Source organism: Heteronotia binoei, chromosome 21 (assembly GCF_032191835.1).
Source record: "Heteronotia binoei isolate CCM8104 ecotype False Entrance Well chromosome 21, APGP_CSIRO_Hbin_v1, whole genome shotgun sequence".
NCBI classification, from domain to species: Eukaryota; Metazoa; Chordata; class Lepidosauria; order Squamata; family Gekkonidae; genus Heteronotia; species Heteronotia binoei.
Window position 1 is genome coordinate 166,992,126 of NC_083243.1, and position 27,020 is coordinate 167,019,145.

Sequence of the window (27,020 nt, forward strand, 5' to 3'; positions counted from 1 at the left end):
AAAAAAATAGGTAGATCCAGCCCTGGTGAACAGGTGTATCAATTAAAGATAGACAACCAAAAAATTCCCCTCTGGTGGGGAGTGGAGCAAACTTGGCAATAAGATATGTATGAGGAATGAACAAAAGAACAAAGTAGCAGTGAAAGTTGAGTCATTTAGAATAAGGCAAAAAACAAACATGTTGTAAGCCGCCCTGAGCCACCTAGTGGGAAGGGCGGGATATAAATCTCAGATAAATAAAATAAATAAATAAAAAATAAACATAGTCATGACTGTTGTCACGGGAAAAAATTATAAAAATTGGCTCCTTTATGAAACATCTATTCATTGAAATATTCACTTACTGTTTAAAGCACTCAATACACTAAATATTTATACCTATTTTTCTGTGTTTGCAAAGCTACATAAACCAAGTTCAGAGTGCTTATATGTGTGCCTATATGCTTTTGAAAATGTGCATGTGTGAGAGGATTAAAGATTACAGAGAATACAAAGTACGCATGAGCTGAAAAACAAAATAGCACCCCCCCCAAAAAAAGCAAAAGGGAATAGGTCAGAAGAAAAAAACCCCTGTAAAAACAGAGGAGAAACTCAGAAGAGCCAGATGATAAACAAGCCAGAGAGGGAGAGGGAGGGAGGGAGAAAGAGAGAGATGGTTTTCTAAAGCAGCATTTCATTTAAAATTATAACCACAGTCTTTTAGTTTTAAAAGTCCTACTAACCATTCATGTATACCATTGGTCCTTCAAACAGTAACTTGGCTGGACATGTTATGATAAAAACAAACAAAAAACAGCACCACAGGGCCATCCATGTATGAGGTAGAGTCAGCCATATATTCAGGGAGCTTCTGAGATATACAGAAAAATATTATTTGGAAATTAACCAAAACGTTCTCTCTCAAATGGTCTGATGAGGACTGAATATACTCCAGGAAGCACAGAATGTTCAGAATAGCTGAAAGTCAGTTAAAGGGGAAAAGAAGGGAGGGGATATTAGGTTGCTCAACCTCTGAGAGCTTAAAGAAACTGGGGGAGGAATTTTTTGGTAGGAGAGGATTTTCAAAAACTGCCCCCTTCCCACAACAATGCCTTTTAGCGCCCCAGCTTCTGTTTGCAAAGGGCATGTGTGGATGTGTTGGGAACCACAACTGAACAACAGGGCTGGAAGGAGCCCCCTAGAGTGTAAAGGAGCACCTGAGGTATGCAGAAATTCCCTGTTTCCCCTGGTGAAGATCTTGGCTTGTGGACTGCCTTCATGCTCAGTTTGGTACAGATGCAAACCCTCACCCCCTTGCCACTGGTTTTTCTTCACTCTGAGTACTAAAAGGAGGAATTGTATTGAGATAATTCCTTTCTCAATGTATCAATGCAGTTTAAAGTATCATTGCAATACTTAAAGCTGATGTGTTTTCCATGGTACCCAAGCCCAAATTCTCCCACCCCCAAAAGGAAACAGAAAAGCCCTTTCACATCTGGGATATAGTTGCAACTTCACTGAAGCAAAGCAAGTATAGGTCAGGTCAGTGCCCTAGATAGGAGAACCGCAGCTGCCCTTTCAAGGACAACCTCTGCCAGAGCTATGGCTGACCCAAGGCCATGCCAGCAGGTGCAAGTGGAGGAGTGGGGAATCAAACCTGGTTCTCCCAGATAAGAGTCCGTACACTTAACCGCTACACCAAACTTGCTCTCCAGAGAATTAGCTTCAGAGCCTCTCAAGCCTAACTTTGCTTGTATATTACTAGTACTAGTAATAAGGCCCATTGTGATGAAAAATACAGGCTCTAGAAAGAGGCTCTGGGTGAATGCCCCCCCACTGTTGCTGTCTTCCACCCCCCCAAGTGAAGGCATGCACTCCCCGCACACCTGAAAGTGAGCTGATGTCCGTCATCTGGCGAGCAGCTGTAATGATTTCCAGCCCTCACCTAGAGATTGGCAACAGTGGTTCCCCAGGAGGAAATGGCATTGTATTTGAGGTCTCATCCCTCCTCAAACCCCACCCCTTAAATCTCCAGGAATTTCCTAACCTGGAGTTGGCAACCATATCTCCTTCCCTTTATCTGTTCCTTTCAGCTTTCCATTGCCTTCCCCCTCCCTGCAGCTTCTACATAGGAAAAGGACCCTCTTTCTTCACACTGTTGGGGGGAAGACCAAAGCAGCTCACATCATTCTCCTCTCCCCACTTTGATCTGCACAAGCTTGTTAGAGGTTAGGCTGAAAGCCTGGACTGGCTCGAAATCACTCAGTCAGCTTCCACAGCAAAAACCTGGGTTTGGCAGACCTCGCTCTGAAGTCCGCTCCCCCCCACCTTGGCTTTCACTCACCTCCTCACCAATGTTCCCTCTAAGCTGCAGAGTCTTCTGAGCAAAAATTCAACTTTGTGAGCTACTGGCATTAAAGTTGTGAGCTACAGAATAAATTATTGTGCTCTGGGGCCATTTTTCCTGAGCTAGCACAAAAAGGTATGAGCTGGAGGCTAAAAATCTGTGAGTTAGTTCATGCTAATTCAGCTTGGAGGAAACACTGCTGCTCACCTTTGCTGTCTTTCCACCCACCCTGCAGCTGAAACAAACACTGGCTTTCTATCCCCCCCCCCCCCAATATGTGTGTGTGTCCCCATGTCTGTGGTGGCTCAAAGCCCTGAAACAGGCCCAGAATGCCGAGAAGGAAGAATAATGAGGGAGGAGGGTGCAAGAGGAGCATGACGATGGTCACACAGACATTGAAGCACATCATTCTTTTTGTTTGCAGTGCACTGTTGCCACCTTTTCCTATCATTTCCAGTCTTGTGGTGTTTAGCATCAGCGTGAGTTTCTGGCATGATTTTCTTTTCTTTTTTTGGCCTGGCCTGGTTGTGTTATAGAGTATGCACCTCAAGGCAGGTTTTTCTTTAGAGGAATTTATCTGATTTAAGTTTTCCATCTCCCCCCCCCCCCCCACTCCCTGCAGCATCTACCTAGTAAAACTACAATTTTCTCCACAATGGGGACAAAAGCTGGAAGCAAGTGACCTCAGCAGGGTATAATGACAGAGACCTCACTTGGAGATTGGCAATAATGGTTCTCCAGGCAGAAATGGCTAATTTTGAGAATGTCATGGTACCTGGTTGAGAATGCTAATTTTGAGATGCCATGGTACCTAGCTTAGGTCTCACCCTTTCTCAAACTCAATCTCTCCAGGCCTCACCCACCAAATCTCCAGGAATCTCCCAACCTGGAGTTGGCAACTGCTAATTCACACTGGCTGTCATAGAGGGACTGCTGCTGAACAGGAGCAAGCAGCTGGGCCTAGTTAAGTCATGCCAGCTGGGTGGCATCAAGTCACCCAGGGGGTGCTGCCAGGCCTAGGGTAGCTAACCTCCAGGAGGAGCCTGAAGACCTCCTGGGATCAGAACTGAATTCCAGACAATAGATTTCTCTCACCATCCAGGAGAAAATAACTGCTTTGGAGGGTGGACTGTATGCTATTCTATTCACCTGAGGCCTCTTCCTTTACTGAGAAAAGCAGTCTGGATTGCCTAGCAACAGCCTCTGGCTAACACTTCCCAGGGGGGAAATAGTGGCTCAGCTGCATTAGAGGAAGGTGATTGGAGCTGGGACAGAACTGCTGATAAGCTGAGTGTTGATTTGCTCTTCTAAAACTGCTGGGGAGCATTACCTAGGGTTGCTGTGGGAGTGCTTGGTGCCTGCTGGAGAGCGGTTTCTGATTGCTTTTGTGTGTCTTTTGTGTAGCTGTTGCTGAGAGAGAAGAGCCTGTTTGCCTAGGGGTGGTTGCTGGCCCCACCCTCTACTGTTGTTCTGGCTGTTGAGTCAGAGGTGGTTGGGGGCTTGAGCTTTTAAACTGCAAGGCTCCTTATTGCCAGAGGCGTGAGCTCTAGGCCTATGGCTCTTAGTCTGAGTGTCTAGCCTGGGGGTTCTGTAGGAAGGTGGGTAGTTCCTCACGAGTAGTCTCAAGTGGCAGTTGGCAGTGGAATTTACAGGGAAGTCAAGATAAAGAGAATTTTGAAATGGATTCCAACAGCATGGCTGGTGAGGCAGCTGAGGCAGTGATGTGTAAAGACTGTGGGATGTTTGTATTTCTACCTGAAAGTATCAGTAATTACACCTGCAGCAAGTGTAAGTTAGTAGCCCTGCTGGAGGAGAAGATACGGGGACTGAAGGCACAATTATCCACACTGCAGTGTATAAAGGAAGGTGAGGATTTTCTTGACAGAACCCATGAGGCGCTCTTAAAAGGACAAGAGGAGGAGGAAGAAGTGCTATCTCAGCAACTGGAAGAGAACCCAACACAGGAGGAGAGTTCGTGAAAAAATGTAACCTGAAGAAGCAGAAAAATCAGGAGATGATCTGAGCCTCTACTGCTCAGCAATAGCTTCCAGGATCTCCCCACAGAAACTGATTCTTAACCACTGGAACAAGGGTTACTTCTCCTGCCTCCGCAAAGCTTGAAGAAAGTTTCTCAGGATCCTGTGGATAAGAAGCCTGGAGCTTCCACACCCCAATATAGGAAGAGGGGGGTGGTGGTAATTGGAGAATCCTTGTTTAGAGAGGTGGAGCCCAAAGTGTGCTGACCGGACTTGTTTTCCCGAGCATGCATCCAGGATGTGACAGAAAGGATTGGAAGACTTAACAAGTCCACAGATTATTATCCTTTCTTGCTGATCCATGTGGGAACAAATGATACTGCCTGTCACAGCCCTGAACATATCAGAAAATACTATGTAGCTCTGGCTCAGAAGGTGAAGGAGCTGGGAACACAGGTTGTGTTCTCGTCAATTCTTCCTGTTGAAGGCCATGGCTTAGGACAAGAAAGGAGAATACTTCAAATAAATGACTGGCTACGTCGATGGTGTCATCAGGAAAGATTCGGATTTCTGGACCATGGTTTACGCTTTCAATCTCCTCTAAGCTCTCCTCCTCCCATCTCAGGAGTTCAAAGCAGGCTCCAGAAAGAACTTTCAGAGCAAAGACATGTGGCACACCGATGCTTCAGATCTCTCAGCCCTGAGTTCTAGCAGAGTCACTGCCAGCCAGGGAGCAGGCTGACTGAGACTCCCATATAGCTCCCACACAGGACCTGGTAACCTTGTGGAAGCAACAAGTCTATTCTCTGGCTCGCATCCACGTTCCTTCCTGATCCTGACCTGCTTGATTTCCTTGGCACCCTGACCTTGTGGCTTTTGGACATTGACTTTTGATTCTGGTTTGTGATTCTGCATTGGTGACTTGGCTCCTGCTTGACTTCCTGGACTTTGACCTTGGACTGGCTTTGGACTCCTGCCTGCCTGCACCCTGAGAACGTGACAGGGAGCAATGCAATAATTCAAAGCCTCGTATGATGCCAGAAACTGAGGATAAGAACACTAAAGCTTTGCAGAGAGTGGCACATACACTAGGCAATGTTAACCTGCAGGTATTTATGGGAACTAAACCCTCAGGATGCATAAAACATGGATTCTGATGTCTCTACACTAAAGCACAGAGTATGGGAAACAAACAGGAGGAACTGGAAGTCCTAATACAGGAAGGAGACAATAACATAATAGGTCTTACTGAAACTTGGTGGGATGACACTCACAATTGGAATATTAGGATTCAGGGATACAACTTATTTAAAAAGGACAAATGAGAAAGGGTGGAGGCATAGCAGTATATGTGAAGGAGATATATACTTGTGAGGAAATATGTGAATGTGAGCATGGCAGCTCAACTGAGAGTCTCTGGGTAAAAATAAAAGGAGTAAGAAATAACAGAGATATTATGGTGGGGGACTGCTATAAACCACCAAGCCAGTCAGAGGACTTGAATGAGATACCCCTATAACAGACTGCAAAGTTCTCCAAGAGAAGGGACACAGTGATCATGGGAGATTTCAGTTACCTGGTCATTTGCTGGAAGTCCAACCCTGCTAAAAACGAAATGTCAAATAGATTACTGACTTGTCTTGCTGACAATTTCTTTTCCAGAAAGCGAAGAAGGAAACAAGGGGAGCTGCTATCTTGGACTTGATTCTCACCAACAAGAAATAATTGATGAAGTGGAAATAGTGGGCACCCTGGGCAGTAGTGACCATGTGATTTTGGAATTTACAGTCTTAGGGAAGGGAAAAGCTATACATAGACTTATAAGTTGGACTTCACAAAAGCAAACTTTGACAAACTTAGAACTATACTGGATAAAATTCCATGGTTAGAAATACTGAGGAAGAAGGGGGTTCAAGAGGAGTGGGAGTTTCTTAAAAACAACATACTGAAAGCGCAATCACAGATGATTCCCATGAGAAGAAAAAAATGGAAGAAGCCGAGGTGGCTCCATAATCAGCTCTCTAAAGACTTGAGAAAGAAAAAAGACTCCTTTAGGAATTAGAAGGAGGGCCTTATAACCAAGAATGAATATAAACAAATCACCAGTGCTTGTAGAGAAAAAGTTAGGAAAGCTAAAGCTCAGTATGAGTTTAGGCTGGCCAAAGATGCTATAAACAACAAAAAAGGGCTCTTTTCTTATGTCCAGGGTACAAAAAAAGAGCAAAGACATGGTAGGTCCATTGTGAGGGCAGGAAAGTGAAATTGTAACAGGCAGAGGGTGGAACTGCTCAATTCGTACTTCTCCTCAGTCTTCTCTTCTGAGGGAAACAGTGTTCAACATGGCCAAAATAGAACATATAATGAGGGTATGGAGTTGCAACCTAGGATCAGCATAGGGGGAGTACATAACAATTTGAATGAAACTAAGTTTTCAGAGCCAGATGAACTGCATCCAAGGCTTCTAAAAGAGTTTGCGGATGTAATGCTGTAGACATCGTTTATCTTGATTTCAATGAGGCTTTTGATAAGGTTCCACATACTATCCTTGTTGACAAGTTGGTAAAATGTGGTTTGGATCCTGTTACCGCTAGGTGGATCTGTAACTGGTTGACAGATCGCACCCAAGGCGTGTGTGTGAATGGTTCTCATCCACTTGGAGAGGAGTGACAAGTGGAGTTCCTAAAGGAACTGTCCTGGAACCTGTTTTGTTCAACATCTTTATAAATGATTTGGATGAAGGAATAGAGGGATCGCTTATTAAATTTGCAGATAATAGTAAATTGGGAGGGTTGCAAATACAGTAGAAGACAGAAACAGGATACAGGATGACAGGCTAGAGAACTGGGCTAAAATCAATAAAATGAATTTTAGCAGAGATAAATGAAAAGTTCTGCATTTAGGTAGGAAAAATCCAATGCATGGCTATAAGATGGGGGAGACTTGTCTTAGCAGTAGTATGTGCGAAAAGGATCTAGGGGTCTTAGTGGACCATACGCTGAACATGAGTCAACAGTGTGATGTGGTGACTAAAAAGGCAAATGCAATTTTGGGCTCTATCAACAGAAGTATAGCATCCAGATCACGTGAAGTGATGGTATCGCTTTACTCTGCTCTGGTAAGACTTCACAAGTAGGCAGCCACCTAGGGCACCACCTGGGCTAGGGTGAGTGTTGTGTTCAGTTTTGGGCACCACATTTTAAGAAGGATATAGACAAGCTGGAATAGGTCCAGAGGAGGGCGACGAAGATGGTAAGGGGTCTGGAGACCAAGTCCTATGAGGAAAGGTTGAAGGAGCTGGGCATGATTAGCCTGGAGGCGGCGGCTGAGAGTTGATATTATCACCAACTTCAAATACTTGAAGGGCTTTCATATAGAGTATGGTGTGGAATTGTTTTCTGTGGTCCCAGAAGGTAGGACCAGAACCAATGGGTTGAAATTAAATCAAAAAAGTTTCTGGCTCAACATTAGGAAGAACTTCCTGACCTCTAGAGCGGTTCCTCAGTGGAACAGGCTTCCTGAGGAGGTGGTGGGCTCTCCTTCCTTGGAGAGCCCACCACCATTAAACAGAGGCTAGATGGCCATCTGACAGCAATGAAGATCCTGTGAATTTAGGGGGAGGTATTTGTGAGTTTCCTGCATTGTGCAGGGGGTTGGACTAGATATCTATGATTCTAAGTAGGGCCTTGCCTCCCTAGATATTTGTATGGTCTTTGGAGGCTGCGTGTGCTGAAGGGCCTTTCATGAGGCCACAGTAGCTCTGCAGCCCTTGCTGAGGCTGGTTGACAGAGAAGACACCGAGAAGAGCTGGCTGTCTCTGAGGTAAGACTGTTAACATTCCTGGGCCTGAGTAGACAGGGGCAGAGGAACATGACTCTCACAGTTTACTTTTTGCTTCACTGTTTGCTTTGCAGTAGCATTATTTGTGTGTATTGGGGGGGAAGGGGGGGCTGACTGTCCCAAACCTCTTACAACAGATCCTGAGGAGAGGCAGTAGTAATCAGTAAGGCTCCAGAAGAACCCCTCAGCGTCTTGCTCAAAGGTCAATGGCCTGATGTGGTTCTGGCCCGACAAGCATGGCCTGTGTGTGGGAGTGGGCCAAGTAGGCAGCCACCTAGGGCACCACCTGGGCTAGGGTGTGCCACGAGGTGCCCCCTCTTCCCACACACGTGTGTGCTCCTTTGTCATGGGTGCTGGGGGCCCTGCAGAAGAAGCTGAGCCTGCAGAAGAAACTGTGCCCCTGCCACCTGCACCAGTGCCCCTGCCTCCTGCTGGAGAAGATCCAAGCCCCCCTGCCTCGCCCTCTCGGGTGGCTCGTGTGCGTGACCGCCTTCGTCAGGACCTCAGGGATCGGAGGAGGGTGGCACGCTCACAAGCAAGACGCTCCCTGAGCCCTGAGTTTTGAAAGGATTCCGGCCCTTCTAGGAGTGAGGGTGCTTGAGTCCCAGCAGGATCCTGGCTGCCCTCTGAGTCAGCAATTAGCCCAAATGGGCAACAGACAGCAGAGGGCTATATAGCTGTAGGCTTTGAGAGAAGGCTTTGTGGAAGCAACTAGTCATCTACCTGACGTCCTAGCATCCACTTCGGCTTTTGACTTTGGACTTCCTGACCTTGGCTTGACTTCTGGACCCCCTGACTACGGCTTCTGAACCTCTGACCTATGATACCTGGACGACGATTTGGCTTTGGCACCTTGGACACTCTTGCTCACTGGTTACAGACCTTGGACTGCCCCTGGACTTCACCTGGCCTGGCCCCAGCTCGTGACATCCTTGGAGCCTGCCTTCTCCAATGGAAAGCAGGCTCTATGGAGCACAGATGCTGCCCAGCTGGTTTCACATTCCCTGGGTCTGTTACAGATTTGGGAAACGTAAAAGCGGACGGCGCCTGCGCTGTGCGCTCCTTGGAGCCCGGCAGGGATAAATTAACCAATTGTAAAAGCTGAAGAAGAGCCAATTACAGTTTCTAAAAATTGGCTCCTGCTGAAGTTGTATGCTTCCACTCATCTGTCCTACTCTACTTTAACAGAGCCATGGGGCTCCAGTTGTGGAATGAACTCCCTGTAGACATCAGAGCCCTGTGGGATCTTTTACAATGGGGTTTGCAAGATAGCTATAGCTCAGTGCACAAGGTCTTGTCACTAGCACCTCCAACTAAAAGGATCAAGTAGAGATGGTCATGTGAGGGTCTTGTCCCTGACACCTCCAGCTAAAAGGATCAAGTAGTATTCTCACAATTTTTATTGCTTAATCTCACAATTTTTTTTTTAAAAAAAATATTAAAATGTAAAATAAGAAACTCTAAATTAAAAATATAAATAGTTTCAAGTTTCTTAATTTCTCCTACAATTCTCTGTTTTTAACATTTTTTTGAGGAGGTGCTAGTGGGCAGCTCACCTAGGGCACCAAAAATCCTAGCATCGGCCCTGCTGACAGGGCCGGCAGTAGGTGGATCACAGCGAGGCTACCCAATGACAGAGGGGAGTGGTGACAGAGTGCAAGGCCACTCCTGTGGTTGCCACAACTTCCAATAAAAACTGAGGATTGAGCCACCACATTGAGCTTTTATTATATGTATGATTCTTTACATTGCAAATTTTAAAAACTACAAATAAATCAGATATGCATTCAAACATCTGATGCAGCACAGATCCATTCTGTGAATGCTGCACTGCTTTAAATGAATTACTATCTGCACTCGGATATGTATTTGGGACAGGCAGCCAAGAATATATGCCACTGAAAAAGATGCAGCATAGACAGAAAACACTTGCCCTTCTGGGCACATGCTAATTGTTTCCTGCAATTCCTAAGCCAGCGAGTGATATATGCAAGGAATATTATTTCTCAGTGCAGTTTTTCTTAGTTGGATCTTCCTTTTGTCCTGCCCTCTTTTCTCTTGCATTTCATGTATCCTATTCCTTGTACAAACCAAATTATGATGGTCAGATAGGCATTCCTTGAGATCTCACACACAGGTGGATTATTTGGGCTAAAAGATACCGAGAATAAAATATCCCATACCTTGTTACAGTCACATGAAAGGTTTGTTTGCTCAGTTTATACCCTGTCCTCCCTGCTGAGGCAGGCTCAGGGCAGCTTACAAGAGCCAAACTGGCATAGTTCCCCATAAAACAATTTAAAACCATTTAAAACAGTAAAAACATAAAGTGCAATGGCAAAATGCAGCAGCTCATGATCACCATATGCAGATAGGAGATCCGGTCAATACTAGATGGAAATCTAAAATCTAGGCTCCCTGATGCACAGTGCAGCAGGCACAGGCAGCCATTGTTAGATTGGTGGGTGCGGTGTCTTAGTTGAAGGACTAGTGGAAGAGCTCCATCCTGCAAACCCCATTGTAAAAGATCCCACAGGGCTTTGATGTCTACAGGGAGCTCATTCCACAACTGGAGCCGCCAACCGAAAAGGCCCTAGTCATAGCCAACCTGGCATCTTTCGGGCCAGGGAGTACAAAGAGATTTTGAGATCCTGACCATAGTACTCTCTGGGGAACATGTGAGGAAAGGCAGTCTTGTAGGTATGCAGGCCCTGGCCATATAAGGCTTTATAGATAAGAATCAGCACCTTGAAGCGAACTTAGTATTGATTTAAAGATAGCATTTTCAGATATTTTTGGAGGCATTTCTATAGCTCATCTTTGATTTGATAGAACTCTCTATAAAGATATTCAACAATAACTTACCTAATCTTTTGAACTGTTGATGTTTTGAGAGATAACAACTACTACTTAAGTTGCTGTCCATGATTAACAGTCTGGAAATATTTCTCATTTTCTTTTTACATCATGTTACCCCTTCCCAAAGAAGAAAGCAAGTGTTCTTAGCCCTTTCCTTCCCATCTACTGAAGATCAGCATATATTCAATTCTCCTTCTCTAGTTTTGTAAATACACATGTATCAGCAGTTACTTTTCCATGACCCTCCTACCTGAGCAAGTAGTTGTAATCTGCATGCCTTGGATTTTGTCACCATCCATAGTATCCAACAATGACATTTCACAGCAGCTATGAGCCCTGCTATCATTTGTGTGAAGGAATGAAAGTAGCGTTGAGATAGGATTTCCTTTTAATTTTAGCAAATATAATATTCACAGTATGACTAATACCTGAACTCTTGTTTTGGGTTAAATTATTAAGCATAATATGAAAATGAATAGGAAAGTGTAGTTCCATTTGCAATGACAATTTGATCTTTCAGCAAAGAAGTTTCTGATTTCCTTGACATACAGAAAGCAAGAAAGGTAAATTTTAGAAGACTTGTTAAAACATAGTGCAAAGATCAAGGAAGAGTCAAATCATGTTTCTTATGTCAGGAATCCAACAAAGTTGGGAACATAGGAATGTACTAAAATTTAGAGTCTACCGCAATCTAGAATTATGAACAATACCCCCTTTAAACTGTGGAGTCTTGTGAGCAAAAATTCTACTTTGTGAGCTACTGGCATTAAAGTTGTGAGCAACTGCATAAATTAATTTACTCTGGGGCCATCCTTCCTGAGCTAAGACAAAAATGTGTGAGCCAGAGGCTAAAAAACTGTGAGCTGGTTCACACTAACTCAGCTTAGAGGGAACAATGATTATGAATCCTGTAAGAAAACAAGGAGTAAGGATACTTTCACATTACATACGAAGTATAGCTTTTCATCCACACATGCAACCTCAGCCTAACCCATTCACAGGGTTGCTGTGAGGATAAAATGAAAAAGGGGAGAATGTTGCAAGCCATTTTGGGTCCCCACTTGGGGAGAAATGGGGTAGAAATACAGCAAATAATTCAGATTAATTAAACTTGAAAAACCATCACCCCTGGTTCTGTACTCACAACCAGATTACAATCCAAATTCATTTATATGCCTGAATTAAAGTAGGCTTGCCAATCCCCAGGTCCCAGCAGGGGTTCTTCCACTTTCCCAGTCTCCTTCCTGCCCCCACCCAGTCAGCTGGCCGGTGGGGGGGAAACCCCGCCCCCAAAGCCACCATGTGATTTTTTCCCCTCTGGAGGCTCTAGTCTCCGATTGGAAAGGCTTCCTCTTGGGATGGGGTGTCTGTGTTACTTGGAAGAAGTTGGCTGCAACGCGTGAGTAGAGAGGCCAATCCCTCACTTCAAAGTCGCCAGAAAACAGGGGGGGGAGGGGAGGAACGTCTGCTGAGCACTTCATTATTCCCTATGTGGAGATCGATTCTCATAGAGTATAATGGGGAATTGATCTGGAGGTTTCGGGGGCTCTGGGGGAGCTGTTATTTGAGGTAGAGGCACCAAATCTTCAGTATAGTATCTAGTGCCTCTCCCCAAAGTACCCCCCAAGTTTCAAAATGATTGGACCAGGGGGTGCAATTCTATGAGCCCCAAAACAAGGTGCCCCTATCCTTCATTATTTCCTATGGAAGGAAGACATTTAAAAAGGTGTGCTGTCCCTTTAAATGTGATGGCCAGAACTCCCTTGTTCAATTATGCTTGTCACACCCTTGTTCCTGGCTCCACCCCCAATGTTTCCTGGCTCCACCCCCAAAGTCCCCAGATATTTCTTGAATTGGACTTGGCAACCCTAAATTAAAGGTATGGGGAAACGTGCTTCATGATTTAACTACTCTGGTTATGAATATAACAGTGTGGTTAAATTATGTCAAGGGTTAATTTATCTATTAAATGATCATGAGTATTTGCTCTAATATTTAAAACAGTAGAAAAGCACATGTCTTTGCCCCCAGATTAGAGCATCAACTACAGATAAAGTCATGGAAAGGCTTCTGTTTCCACAGTGCTAGGGATAAAATCCATGTGTCCACCCCCCCACCCCCTCTGCGAAGTGTTGTAAAAGAAAAGTGGGCTCCCTGTGTGACAAAGAAAAAGGGAGAGCAATGGAAATAAAAATGCTTACATAGCATGCAGTCCAGTAGAAGCACATTCTTCTGACCCAAGAAAGTGTCTTGGGAAAATCTGTATGTCCATGGGCATAGACGTCATGAGAGATGAAGGAATCAGCATAATCTTGTTGTAGCCACTGAAAACCCAAGCATGAGAGGGAAAAACAGCTTAGTAACTGTCTGCTGACAGTGTCAGTTGTTATCATCATCATCACCACCACCACCACAACTCCCTCCCTCCAGAAGCCAGAACTTTCACTAATTCAAGTGGGGTACTCTGACAAAAATCAAGTAGAGGTCAGACTTCTCCACCCTTTTTCACATCTTCACCCACCAGCCCACAGTGGGCAACACAACCAGGAAGAGGTTACTGAAGGGAGAGAGAATGGGAAGAAAGTGCTGTAAGCCCCGCCACTTCTGAGGTTCTTCTCCCAGAGCGAGCCCTACTAAAGGTCGTGGAGCCATGCTGAAGAGAGAAGCTGAACGAGGCCAGAGAAAAGAGAAAGGAAGCTTTGTTGATATTCTGGCAGTCTTCAGTAATTCAAATTTGGAAGATTTTATGAAGAACTGGATGATTTTCAAAATCTGGAAAAACCTAGGAACCACATAAAGACATTAACCGATTTCGCACACTGCTCACCTCAGAGTCACGTCCCTCTTCACTGCGCAGCGTCTGGTCGGATTTCCCACCATCTGCGCCGGAGGAGCAGGAAGAGCCGTGGCTTCAGTGTCGCAAATGGAAATCGCTAAAACCCAGTTTCTGTTTGCGAGTTAGAAGCCATGGCTCTTCCTGCTCCTCCGGCGCAGATGGTGGGAAATCCGAACAGACGCTGCGCAGTGAAGAGGGACGTGACTCTGAGGTGAGCTGTGTGCGAAATCGGTTATTGTTCTTATGGGTTATGAACTGAGTCTATTCAGTGCTTTGTTTTAGCTCTTTTCTTTAAAGATTTCCTGTAGGCCGTATTTGAGATCCAATTTAAGAGTGTTGTATTGATTTGATTTAAGAGTTAAAAAACCTCAACTTTAAGCAATACAATTTTGGTGGAAATATTAAGCCTTTATTGTAAAAATACAAAGAAATATTGATTTTATATAAAATTAGTAATGAGTGTTTTTATTTATTTACTTACTTTGGATTTATATGTTGCCCACTCCACAAGTGGACTCAGCAATCATAATAAAACATTTTAAAATTACAGTTGTAAAAAGATAAAAAGAATATATAGACAACTTAAAAAACCAAACATTTGGTGCTATGAAAAAGATTTTGTTAACCCAGGTGGTTTATATAGATATCTCAGTTCTTCTGTTAGTCTGTTAGTGGTCCTGCAGATAGTATTGCTCAACGGCATAGCAGTGGCAGCCTCATCCCCCATTAGTTGTTGCAGGCCTGTCAAAAGAGTTTGGTTTTACAGGCCCTGCGGAATTGGGAGAGGTCCCACAGGGACCTTATGGCCTCTGGGAGAGCATTCCATAGCGTCGGTGCTGCCACTGAGAAGGCCCTGGCCTGTGCAGAGCTTAGTCTGGCCTCCCTTGGTCCGGGGATGGATAACAGATTTTGGGCTCCCAAATGCAGTGCTCTCTGGGGTGTATATGGGGAAAGGCCTGTATATGGGAGCCCTTAGATAGACAAGTGCTGAGCCATATAGGGCTTTGAAGGTCAGTACCAACACTTTGAAATGGATTCGGTATACAATAGGCAGTCAGTGCAGCTCTTTTAACATCGGTTGAATGCGCTCCCATCGAGGGAGCCCCATTATCAACCGCGCCTCTGCATTCAGCACTAGCTGTAGTTCCAAGTCAGAGTCAAAGGTAGCCTCATGTAGAGGGCATTGCAGTAGTCTATTCTTGAGGTGACCGTAGCATGGATAACCATTGCTAAGTCGCGGTGCTCCAAGAAAGGGGCCAGCTGCTATACCCGCCGCAGATAGAAAAAGGCAGACTTGGCAGTGGCTGATACCTAGGCCTCTATAGTCAGGGAGGGATCCAGGAGCACTCCCAGGCTCCTGACCTTTGGGGCCAGTATTAGTGGCACCCTGTCAAAGGCTGGCAAGGGAATCTCCTTTCCCAGGCCACCGCAACTTAGATAGAGAACCTCTGTCTTCATCAGATTTAACTTCAGTTGACTCAGTCTGACAATTCTTCCCCTATCACCACCCTTTGTTCCCGACCTTGGAGGAAAAAGGCAAGCCATTGCAAGGCAGAATACAAAGTTACAACTTATCCTGCTTTTAATCAAAGTGTCTTTAATCAAAGTTTATATTGTTGGTAGTTGCTTATGTTAATATGGCTATCCTTGTATTCTTGAAACTGGACTCCAGCCCAACACCAGAGTCTGACATGGGGCATCTGAGGATAAATAAGCATAAATATCTAAATGATTAGATAATAAACAACAGAAATATGTGTCAGTGATTATTTCCCTCCATAACTCTCCTTAGGTGTGCATCAGGAGTCTCTTTAAAAACTTCCTATATTAAAATAACAAAAATAATTTATTGAAAAATCACAAAATGACTTGCTTCCACATACAGTTTGCCTGCAACAAACAGAAGCTCAGTGAACAATGGAGCATATAGGGAGAGTATATGTGAGTGCCTGAGAAGGCCTTTATTATGTGAGGTGAAATGTCTGTTGAATAGGTGTATATTGAAGAAAGAACAGGTGGTATTTATGTGTTTGTATATTCATAAGAGGAGAGAGAATATTGTGGCAGGAAAATGCTAGAATGTGTTAAAGACAGCTTATAGTGTGGGTGTATGAACATACAAAGGAGGAGAGAAAGGTTATTGATAACAATCTTGTACAAAGGAACCCAGCTGACCTGAGTCATTGGGTTCCCTCTATTCAGGATCTTATAGGCTCTGAAGAAAACAATCAGAGCCAGAAACATGCTGTACTCTCCACCATCACACTCAGCATGCAATGTATGTACATATGCAGGCCTGAAGGGCTTTCTGGTGTTCGTTGATTAAACATCATTGGGTCACTTTCCTCTGTGTTAGTTCATTTTAAACAAATATTAGCCTATTCAGACTACAACAGGAACCTACTGCAAATGAGTGGCTATAAGCAAATTCAGCAATAAAAAGAGAGGAAAACTCTGAAAATAGAGGACCAACTGGAGAACTGGCAGGTTGATCTTTTATTTTATTTTTTTTTGCCATCACAGCTGACTTATGGAGACTCAGTGGGGTTTTCAAGGCAAGAGACTATCAGAGATGGTTTACCATTGCCTGCCTCTGTGTCGTGACTCTGCTATTCCTTAATGGTCTCCCTTCCAAACTGACCAGAGCTGGCCATACTTGGATTCTGAGATCTGATGAGATCAGGCTAGCCTGGACTACCCAGGTCAGGGCATTGCCATCTTATTCAACTATAAGGAACCCTGCAAGACTGAACTCTTGAATCTGCTAGGAATCCATACTTTCAGCCTTATCAAGAAGATGTATGGGGCTGCTTGGGCAATTATTTCCAGGGCCATTTCAATTTCCTACTCTGCTGCTGATTTCCCTCCTTTTTTTCTCTTTTTAATGCTTGCCATCTGGGTTTCTTTTGAGCTGGTAGAACCAAACTTGCCCAATGAGATTCCACCCCCCCCCCCCAACACCCAGGAAGTCAAACTGGACTGCTCTAGTGTGTGTGTGTGTGAGTGTATGAGTGTGAGCACATAAACACAGGCACATACACAAGTAAGTCTGCCTGACCTATATTGATTCCTCGCCTACCTATACTTATAGAAACTGCATTCAGCCGCTACAGCTTCCTTTTTGCATGCTGTGGAATCAACTGTACCACTTTGTCCAGTGTGCAGCTGGCTGCTGAATTTCAACAATGTAACTGGAAAGAGCTGGAAGGAGGCACCGTCACACACCTCTTCAAACACATTGTGATGAGTTGCCGCTTTCCCCCTGTCAAAGCAATTCTTGCTACTGCGATCCTGCCTGAAAATTTCACCTCTGGGAAGCAGCTGGATTTTGTTTGCTAGCCAATGAGGCAGAATTCTTCCCTCCCAAGCTTACACACCTAAGCTTACACACAGACACACACATCTCAGTCAGAGCCATAGCCAGAATTTGGAAGGTGGGTGGGTATTTACATTTTTTGGGAAGGGAGGGGTATTTACATTTTTCGGATGCCTCGTCCAGTGCCCCAAACTACCTTCCCTCTAGGGGCTCCCTCCTGCCTGCCTCTCTCTCTTGCCACTGCCCTCCCCTCCCCCCCAACCAACTTGCTTCCAAGGTGGGGGCAGAAGCAGCCCCCAGGTGAATTAAAGGCCCGTGGATCAGCTGTTTCATGAGCCCCTTAACGTGCAGGGGCTGGGGACTGCTTCTGCTGCTGGCCCACGCACTGTTTTAGTGGCAGGGAAAGGAGGGCTGCAGTGAGCTCACCTCCGCCCTCTCTTCTCCACCAGTAAGATAACGAACGGGCTGGCAGCAGGAGCAGGTCCCCCATGCGAGTTAACGGCCCGTGAAAGGAGTTGATCCACGGGCCCTTTAAGTAGGGGGGGGGCTGCTTTTGCTGTCAGGAATGGCTCTAGGGTGAATAGGCCCTAGGAAGGAGACCCCCCGGTGACCCCCAGTCGCCGCAGTCCGCTCGCCCCTACCTGCCACTGCAGTGCTCTGCTCACTTTCCCCTCGCCACCTCCCATGCTCTACTTGCCTGTCACAGTGGCGGCACTCCCCCACTTGCCACCCCTCCTCCCCCCGCTCACTGTGACTGCTGTCAGCCTGCGCACTGTTTTAGTGGCAGGGAACAGAGGGCTATGGTGAGCTCACCACCACCCTCTCTTCCCCACCACTAAAATAATGTGCGGGCCAGCAGCAGAAGCAGGCCTCCGCACGAGTTAAGGGCCTGGGAAACAGCTGATCCACGGGCCCTTTAAATAGCGGGGGGGCTGGGGGTTGCTTCTGCTGCCATGAGTGGCTCTAGGGCAAATAGGCCCTAGGCAGGTGACCCCCCCCCCCCCCGGCGTCCCCCCAGCCGCTGTGCTCTCCTCGTCCCTGCTGCATTCCCCCCTGCTCGCTGCGTTCCTCCCCCTGCTCGTCGCCCCTCCTCCCTCCGCTTGCCGTGACTGCTGCCAGCCCGCACGCTGTTTTAGTGGCAGGAAAGGGAGGGCTGCGGTGAGCTCACCACTGCCCTCTCTTCCCCAACACTAAAATAACATGCGGGCTGTCAGCAGAAGCAGCTCCAGTTAAAGGGCCCGAGGATCAGCTGTTTCGCGGGCCCTTAACTCGCGTGGGGCTGGGGGCTGCTTCTGCTGCCAGCCCCCACATTATTTTACTGGTGGGGAAGAGAGGGCAGCGATGAGCTTGCCACAGCCCTCCCTTCCCTACCACTAAAACGGTGCGTAGGCTTGCAGCAGAAGGGGCCCCCAGCCCCCTCAAGTTAAAGGGCCCATGAAACAGTTGATCGGCGGGCCTCTAACTTAGGCCAGAGGCTGGGACTGCTTATGCCCCCTGCCCCAGAAGCAACCTCTCTACTGCCCTGGAGCCATGGCAGAGGCCCCTGGGGCTGGTTATGGCCCCAGAGTCAGGGGGTCTCTTCCAGAAGTCAGGGGGCTGTGCCCCCACATGCCCCCTCGTAGCTACAGGCCTGATCTCAGTTACTTAGCCACTGTGCTGGGTGCCTTGTGCACAGGACATCTCTTCACCAGGATCACGGTGGATGCTGTCAGCTAGGAGCAGCAAATGGAAGGGATGCTGACAGACTGCTTCAAATGCCCAGCTTGCCTCCAGCTCTCTAATTTTAAATATTCAGGGCAGATCTAATCGGAACTGACAGTCAGGTTTGCTGGCTCTGCCATGATGTATAGCTGGCCAACATATAGCTGGCCCAATGGACGTGGGCTGCAGAAAGCCATGTGGGAGCCCACTAGCTGAGTCAGCGCTGGGGGCAATTGTCCAGGGTCTTCTCCCTCTCTCTATCAAGACACAATTCCTTGCGCCTAAGGTTGTGATCCAGCCTTGCAAGAATACTAGTATTTCTTTTAAAAGATGGTGCAAACCAACCAGGAAGATGATCAGGGAGAATCTGGGACAGGACATAGGTTAAGTTATAGACTATCCCATTTCTTCATGTTGCTTGAAGTGCTACAATTGTCTCAGTTAGAATGCAGATGTGGGTGCAAGGGAGATTCAATATACACATCCCTATGTTAAGCAACAATGCATCTAACAGGTGCTCCATATGTGAATCCTTCTCTGATCCAAGGGTTGTAATGTGCACACAAGGCTCCGATTAGAAAATTGGCAATGGTCCTGACTGGCTGTTTGGGAAGAGAGAGCATAGGAGAAGCCTGGATTCAGACTGTGCTAATCACTAATTATCTGATTCAGCTGCCACATATCCATGGAGCTGGTTCAGGGCCAATGTATGGAACTGAGATGTACTCTTAACCCTTACAATTTATAGTGTTTTTTATACTCCTCCACACAACAGCACACAGAAAGCCACTCCAAAGTGTCCAAACCTATTCTACCTTGTGGTGCCAACAGTTACACAAGGCTGGAAAGTGACAGTATGCTAGGGACATCTGTGGTTTCAAGTGATCTACTCTCCTGATGCATTTGTTATTTCCACCCACAGATCAGATAGTAGGCTGAAAGCTACATATTTCAAGGCATTATGAGCTGACAGTTCTGTCAACTCTGTGGTGATCAGATCACCTGCTAATCTCAGGAATGGTCAGCTATATTATTTTGATCGAAAGACACAAAATGAGAGGGTTCCACAACAGCTTTCAAATAAATATCAGCAGACCAATCCTTTACTCTTACTGTTAAGTCAATCAACACCCTTAATTTAATTGGCTCTAAGAGTTCCAGTTATACACACAGGAATGTGCATATTTTCTGGCTATGTTCTAAGCAATGTACAAGAATGGCCACACTATTCACATAACAATTCTAGCAACTAATTTCAGTCAAAACTTCCATGTAAATTTCAAAATACTTCTACATACTTCCCTCCTATTTACCCTGTTGTGTCATTCAGCAACAGCAGGTATCGGAGTGCTTTTGAAGCTTATTTCTAGAAGAGTCTCCTTACCTTCATCCTGAGGCAATTAAGTGCTGTCCCCCATCTGAGTCGAAAACGACTGATGCTTGCACAGGGGATGGTAATGACAAGTAAGGCTGCACTTAACTAAAGCTTTGAAATAAAAGGATGCCTGCATCCAAAGCTTGTTGAGGTGCTCATTTCTAATATGCATATTTCTGTAACACAGTCTCATAGTATCTTTAACTCCTACAAGCCACATGTTAATATATATGATCTCATTTTTGCTAGAAAAGTTCTGTTCATTCTGTGACCATTGCCCTCTATTTTACAGGCATGGCATGTGAGGCACATTCCCTGCAGAAATCTCCAAAATGTATTACTCTGACTATAGTTACAGAATTCTCACTTGTATTCACAAGTACAACAGATGGTATGCATTTTCCATACCCAATTCAAGCGGAAATCAGCAATTAGAATATGTATAAAACATCATCAGTCGCCAGGCTGCTATTTTAAAGCCTATAAATGGGGCTCTTTCTGTCTCAGAAGATGGATCTTCACAATCTGCAGATTGTTCTTCCTTGGAGGATATGATTTCATCTTTAGGAAATGTCTTTAGTATGTTGGGGAGGGTTTTGTAGCTTATGGCTGCTCACAAAAATAAAGGGTTTTTTAAAAAAAAAACTGTGAACAAATTTCACAGAATACATTCTGAAGGGCTGCCTCTATGAAATGAAGCTGTGTGGTTAATTTATTAGCTTACTGAGCATGCTCATGGCCATTAGTGAAACTTCTAAGAAAAACCAAAAAAAGAAGGCATGTTCAGCATCAAAAGAAAATCTACTAAGGCAAGTGGACCACTCAGGCCTGAAAAAGACCTGCAACATAAAATGCCTCCCAACACTGAGGCATTGGCGAGAAACATGGTGGTGGAAAGTGCTCTCAAGTCACAGCTGATTTATGGCAACTTCATGGGGTTTTCAAAGCAAGAGACGTTCAGAGGTAGTTTGTCATTGCCTACCTCCGTGTCATAACCCTGGTATTCCTTGGAGGTCTCCCTTCAAAATATCCATCAGGATCAACCCTGCTTAGCTTCCAAGATCTGACAAAATCAGGCTAGCCTGGGCTGTGAGAAACACACACAGTGGCTAATGGGTTACCGTTCTGGCATCTCCAGATTACTACTTTCCACGCAGAAAGTGGATTGGAATGGGGCGTCTACTTGTGGACAGCTTCACAGACATAGCGGAGGAAGGGGGGAATCAATTTGCAGGAGATGAGAATAACTTTCCTTCAGCCTCCCCAAACCACCCCACATAAGGGCTGCATCGGGATCTGTGGGGGATAGGAAAACAGGACAGGAGAATAATGATAAACAACCTACTCAGCCAGCTGCAGGTGTCACCAAGTAGGCTGACTCTAATGTGACCAGACTAGTGTCACCAAGGTCTTTCTGCCTAATCAATTCCCCCTGAACTCCAGGTCTCAGCTACACATACCGGGGCAGCCACTTTACCCTTCACTAAATCATGAAGCAATAAGATCTTACTCTAAAAAGAACCAACATTGATCAATATCAAGGATGAATTGGGGGGAGTCTATTTATCTGCATCTTGGGATGGATAGTATATTGGACAACTGGTAAGCCCTCTCATGTCTCATCAGTTATATGCATAAACTGACACTTTCCTCACCAACATACCTCCCTGCCTGCTTCACCGCCACAGAATGGTTGGACTCAGTATCACAGATCATCATAGCAAATCCAGAAAACAATGATTCCCTAGACCACACCCATCAGCCAGTCAGGCTGTGGTCACACTGGTGCATCTCTAACAGCAGCAGTTTAAATTGTTGCAGGAAGGTCCGACCAGATAGCACACTCTGAGGCAGTTTCCCTATGTGCTTGGCAGATGGTCAGGCATCCATGTTACTGTAGCGCCTCAACAATGAAGCATGCTGTTTGGTTGTTTTTTTAAAAAAAAATGCAGGCAGGTGCATGCACATATGTGCTTATGAACTTATCAGCAGCAACTAAAAAAAACAAAGTGGCAGAAACAGATCTGATGGTACAAATGTCCCATCTGGATTCAGTTTGTGACCAGGGGAGTTCAGATGTCTGGAAAAGCAGAGTGGAAGCGCTGCCATCTGAAAATGCCAGATTTTCCCTGGTGTCTGATTACTCCGCTTCAATAGTGGGGCAAGGTGGGGTGTTGATGATTAGGGCAGAGAAGGCAGACGTGGTCATCTGATAGTGCTCTTTAAATCCACAGGTAATGCTACTATATTGATGCAAACTACTCATCTGACTGCAGCCTCAGTCTGGGGTCAATACTACCACTCTCATACTTACCCTAGGGGAGTGCAAGCTCCACCAAAGATATACTGGCAGAAAACCCCAAGGCTGAGGAAGTGGTTTGTCAGGTATGGCCTTGATGGAGTCTACTCATGAATCAGCCAGCTTGAAAGTACCCAAATGGTTCTCCACGGCATGCTCAGCAACAGAGTTCCTACTAGAGATTATCATGGCACTCCCAAAGGAATTCTGATAAATGGGCAGGGAGAACAGGCGGCACTGACCATCCAAGAGGAGCTCAGGTTGTGCAGCCAGCTCTTTAAAGAAGTTCATGGAGAACAGCCAGTGAGCTCACCAATCCAAGGCAAGTATTCACTGGCCCAGGGGCTTGTCACTTCCCAAGACTTGGGAAGTTGGAGAAACAGGACTGGCTGAGCCCAGGACTGGCCTTCCCTTGAGGAAGCAGTTAAAAGACATGCCCAGCAGCCAGCAAAAAGACTCAGACCCATTCTGTGGCAGGTGGGAAACAGATAACTGGCAGAGCAGAGTGTGAAAATTGGGTGAAGAGAAACTCCCTCTTCTTGCTCTATTCTGAGGCTCTATCCTGGGACACTTGCCCAACTAAAAGCATCCCTGGAGGGTGACAGCTCTGGACAATTATTTATAGACTGAGACCCAAGGAGGATTATACAGTTATTTATAATTATAATAATTATTTACAATTTACAATATAGTCCTCAAGGAGGATTATACAATTCAAACCAATGGAATTAATAGGATGAGGCATCTAATAAACAATGTAATAGGACTGGAATTACAGAAATCTGAAACAAAGCAGAAATCACAAAACACAAATAATTGCAAAATGGAAAAATTCACATTCACGTTTAAGTTTTTTGGACAAAGGGACTGACCTCAATGATTTCTCTACTGGACTGGAAGTCTTCCATTAATGTGCGGCTCAAGCATCCAATTTGTTAAACTCTGTGAGACTCTGATTCCTTAGCGATACCATCTTAGGAATTCCTTGTCCCAGGGTGGGATGTTCAATTTGATGTAAAGAAGCTGAGGTCCAGTTGCAAATTCCAGCTCAACCACATATTGCTTTCCCAGTTCTAGATTGACAAAAGAAATGTCATTAATTAATTCCACATAAGATGCTGATTGGTGTTGATTGGCAAAGTTGATAGGCTGCATGATATTTTGCTGTCCCTTCTTGATGAGGTTAGTTTATCTTCATCTGATTCAGTTAAGAGTCTGGATCTGGCCCTTTTGTATGAAAACAAGCGGATGTGATTTTTAAAGCTGCTTTTTTCAACTTAACATATGGTACAGTTTAGTTTCTTATGATGATCCATGCCACAGTAATCATGAGGCTAGTCTATTGCAACACCTGAGTCTATTGTTCTACATCAGGCTGCTCTGGAAGACAATCCAGAAACTTCAGCTGAGGCAAAATGTGGCAGCTACTATCTAAAGTAAGCCATGAGACACATAAGTAGAACTTTAAAAGAGGGCTTTTGGTTATCTGTCGTGTTTTCTTTGTGCAGTGCTTCTACCCTGATAAATGATGCTTTCTGCATGAAGCAAGACATCATTCTCATTTCATATTAGGAACAGTACAGGCAAGATCCCAAAGCAGGACATAAGAGACTTGTTGCTCCAGCCTAGACATGCTCAAAGTGTTTCCTCAAAGTTCTTTGCAATAGCCCAAAAGCTTGTGGGTTGCATTCTCAACTCACATGTCATGTCAACTTCTACCATTAGTGCTTCCATTATCCCAAGCTCACTGACAAGTCACAGGAGGAAAGGGAAAGACTTGGCTGTTCTGTTAAAATAGTTACCAACCAACCAAGGATGTAAATCATCTCTTGCAGATGCTCAGTATTTTTATATGTCCTTAAAAAAGGACACTCATGCCAACACATGCTTTTGTCAATTTATAGTGAAACCAATGTTTACCTTCTTTTGCCAATGTAAATCTATTCCTTCCTATGTCCTGTCTTTAAGCTAAACCACACTCTCTACAATTAGTCAAGGAATGTGATTATTTCAGTATTTCATAAGGTGCCCTATGAGATCTTCTCAAATTCTAGGAGACATTTTTTTTAAAAAAAGCAAAGCTCCTTTCAGCCCTAAGCTGCATACCAACATCACAAGGGATATTGTTTCTCCCCAGTGTTTCCCACCCAGCATTAAGAAAGCAGTGTTTGCATGCCAACACAATCAACATAAATAGCCAGGGAAGGACATGTGAAGCACACCCTACTGGAAATGCAACCATACTAATGTTCAGAGATACTTCTAATTATTCATGTTGTACTGAATTAGTAATAACAAATAGATGCTACTGCCAGTACATCATAGCCAACCTGGATTGTTTCAAAATTATACTTTTTTTTTTTAGATTATTATCCCTCATAAATATGTGAGATAGTATATTGTACATACATTTTGAGTTGACCTGCACAGTTCAAGCTATAATTCTTATTTATGTGTCTACTCACACATGGTGGAAGGTGTAACAGACACTCTGATATGGAACAAACAGGCAGTGCCAGTGATGGATGCCAGTGACTTCCATAGTCAAGACTTAAATTTTCCTGAAACAGATGGAACATGGAAAACCATGTTCACAGCCTATTATGAAGAGTTCTTTGGGCTGCTTAAATTACACCACAATCCTAATCACACATACTCAGAAATGGGATTTACGTCCTAGTAAGAGTACTAGGATTGCAGCCTCTGAGTACCAGTATTTTTGGTGCCCCTTCCCCACTTAAAATTAAACAATGTAATAGAAATACACTATATTATCTTTAAAAGTATTATTCCGATTAAATAATTTCCTCATAAAGCTTTGAATTGGTTTATATATAACTTTTAAACCACACTCAGTTGCTTTCTACTTAAAAATTTCAGTTTAAGTATTTGTTCACATTGGGACCTGAAATTAACATGGGACACTTTTGAATGTTTTACTAAATGTATGCCAAAATAACCATACTAAGTCAGCTGATTATGGCATCAGAAAATTTTCTGGAACCTTTTCTGGAAAATTTTCTAATTCTATTTTTTCCAGAAAACTGCTAACATTTGTACAAAAGTGTAAGATCTTCAAGGAAAACAAAAAGTTTTTCTGCCTGCACAAAGAGCTGTGATACAGAATTGCTGTCTTTTTAAAAAAGAAGCTGATGACTTTATCACTTATCGTCTATCACCCATTTTAAATAAGTAGTACTATCTTAACCTGGTATTATTTTTCTTGCTCTATATCAGCTATACTAAGAAAATAAAAAGAGATCTAGAAACAACTGTGCATGTATATATTAATTTTAAACATACTGCAGTAGCTGTATGGAACGGCTTCAGATTAGCAAACATACACTTTAGATTAGCAAATACAACTCTGAAATAGGAGAACTGATTTTAACTCATCATTTGGAAAAGGACATAAAGTACAACAAAACATAAAAGGAATTATCTGGGTTAAGTACAGACTCTGGAAAATAAGCCCCCCCCCTCCAAATGTAACTAGAGCAATATCAAATAAATGCTGCAATCTCCACCTTTGAAAATAAAGCAGGAGAAACTGTTAAGATCCCCTAATTTTTTTCATCTCACTGTAAAGAATATTATCTTTCCAGTGGAAGGTTCCAACTTCTATCCTCTGGACCTTCCTCATGTAAAATCACTAATTAAAATGGAAATCAGAAGACACAACAGCAGGGAGAAGAGACCTTGCTCTCCAGATCACTTAAATGACAGATCCAAAACACTTCTCTCTCCTTGGATTCCACAACTACTATAAATAACATGCTACAAGACATAGTACTAGAACGATACTACAACATGCTACAAGACTTGGTACTTGATGCATGAGCAAATATTACACACACTTCATTATTAAAATTCTTAATATTTCTTTGCACAGAAAGATAAAATACATATGTATGCACTTTACAAGACCAGGCTAGAAGGACTTTTTAAAAAAACAAAAGCTTGGAATAACAGTCCCCACAAAACCAGCACAGGGAAAGGTTAGGGAATTATTTTTAGCACCAGTGGGAGAAGGAAACACACATGTACCACAGAAATATCACTGACCACCATTTGCATCATTATGTATTTCTCTTTGCCTTGACAAGTTTAGTAAATACAGCTCCTATAAGAGTGATGAAACTAAGGGGGAATCCTGCACTGCCCTTTTTAATTCCATCCCTCCTTCCAATGGCTCCCTTGGCTCTTGCACTCTCTTTCCCCTATCTAGGTCTCTGGGAAAAAGTTGCCTACCTATGGCTCAGTGCTCAGAGGTCCTGATGGTAAGTATACTTACTTGAGAGTAAGCCATCATTAAGTTCCTCTTCAACCTCTGGGCACCGCACAATATGTGTGAAAGAGCCACATGTGTCTATTGAGCTGCAGTCTGGCCACCCCTGTCCTAGAATACAGCAGCCCAGTACTTCAGTCATTTCATCAGAATCCACCAGAAGCCTGCACTCTCTTGGCATACAGGGCATGTACAGCATCCACCATC

General features: G+C 44.4%; 1 protein-coding gene across 1 annotated transcript in view; it reads right to left on the reverse strand.

Annotated features, from left to right (window-relative positions):
• The window catches only part of DAGLA (diacylglycerol lipase alpha), a 121,475-nt gene extending 97,882 nt beyond the window's left edge, over nt 1–23,593 (reverse strand). The window contains exons 1-2 of the mRNA XM_060262230.1: nt 23,398–23,593; nt 13,200–13,322 (exon numbers count right to left, since the gene is read on the reverse strand). The gene's annotated coding sequence lies outside the window, so the exon portion shown is untranslated. The remainder of the gene's footprint in view (nt 1–13,199; nt 13,323–23,397) is intronic.
• Nucleotides 23,594–27,020: the final 3,427 nt, after the last annotated feature.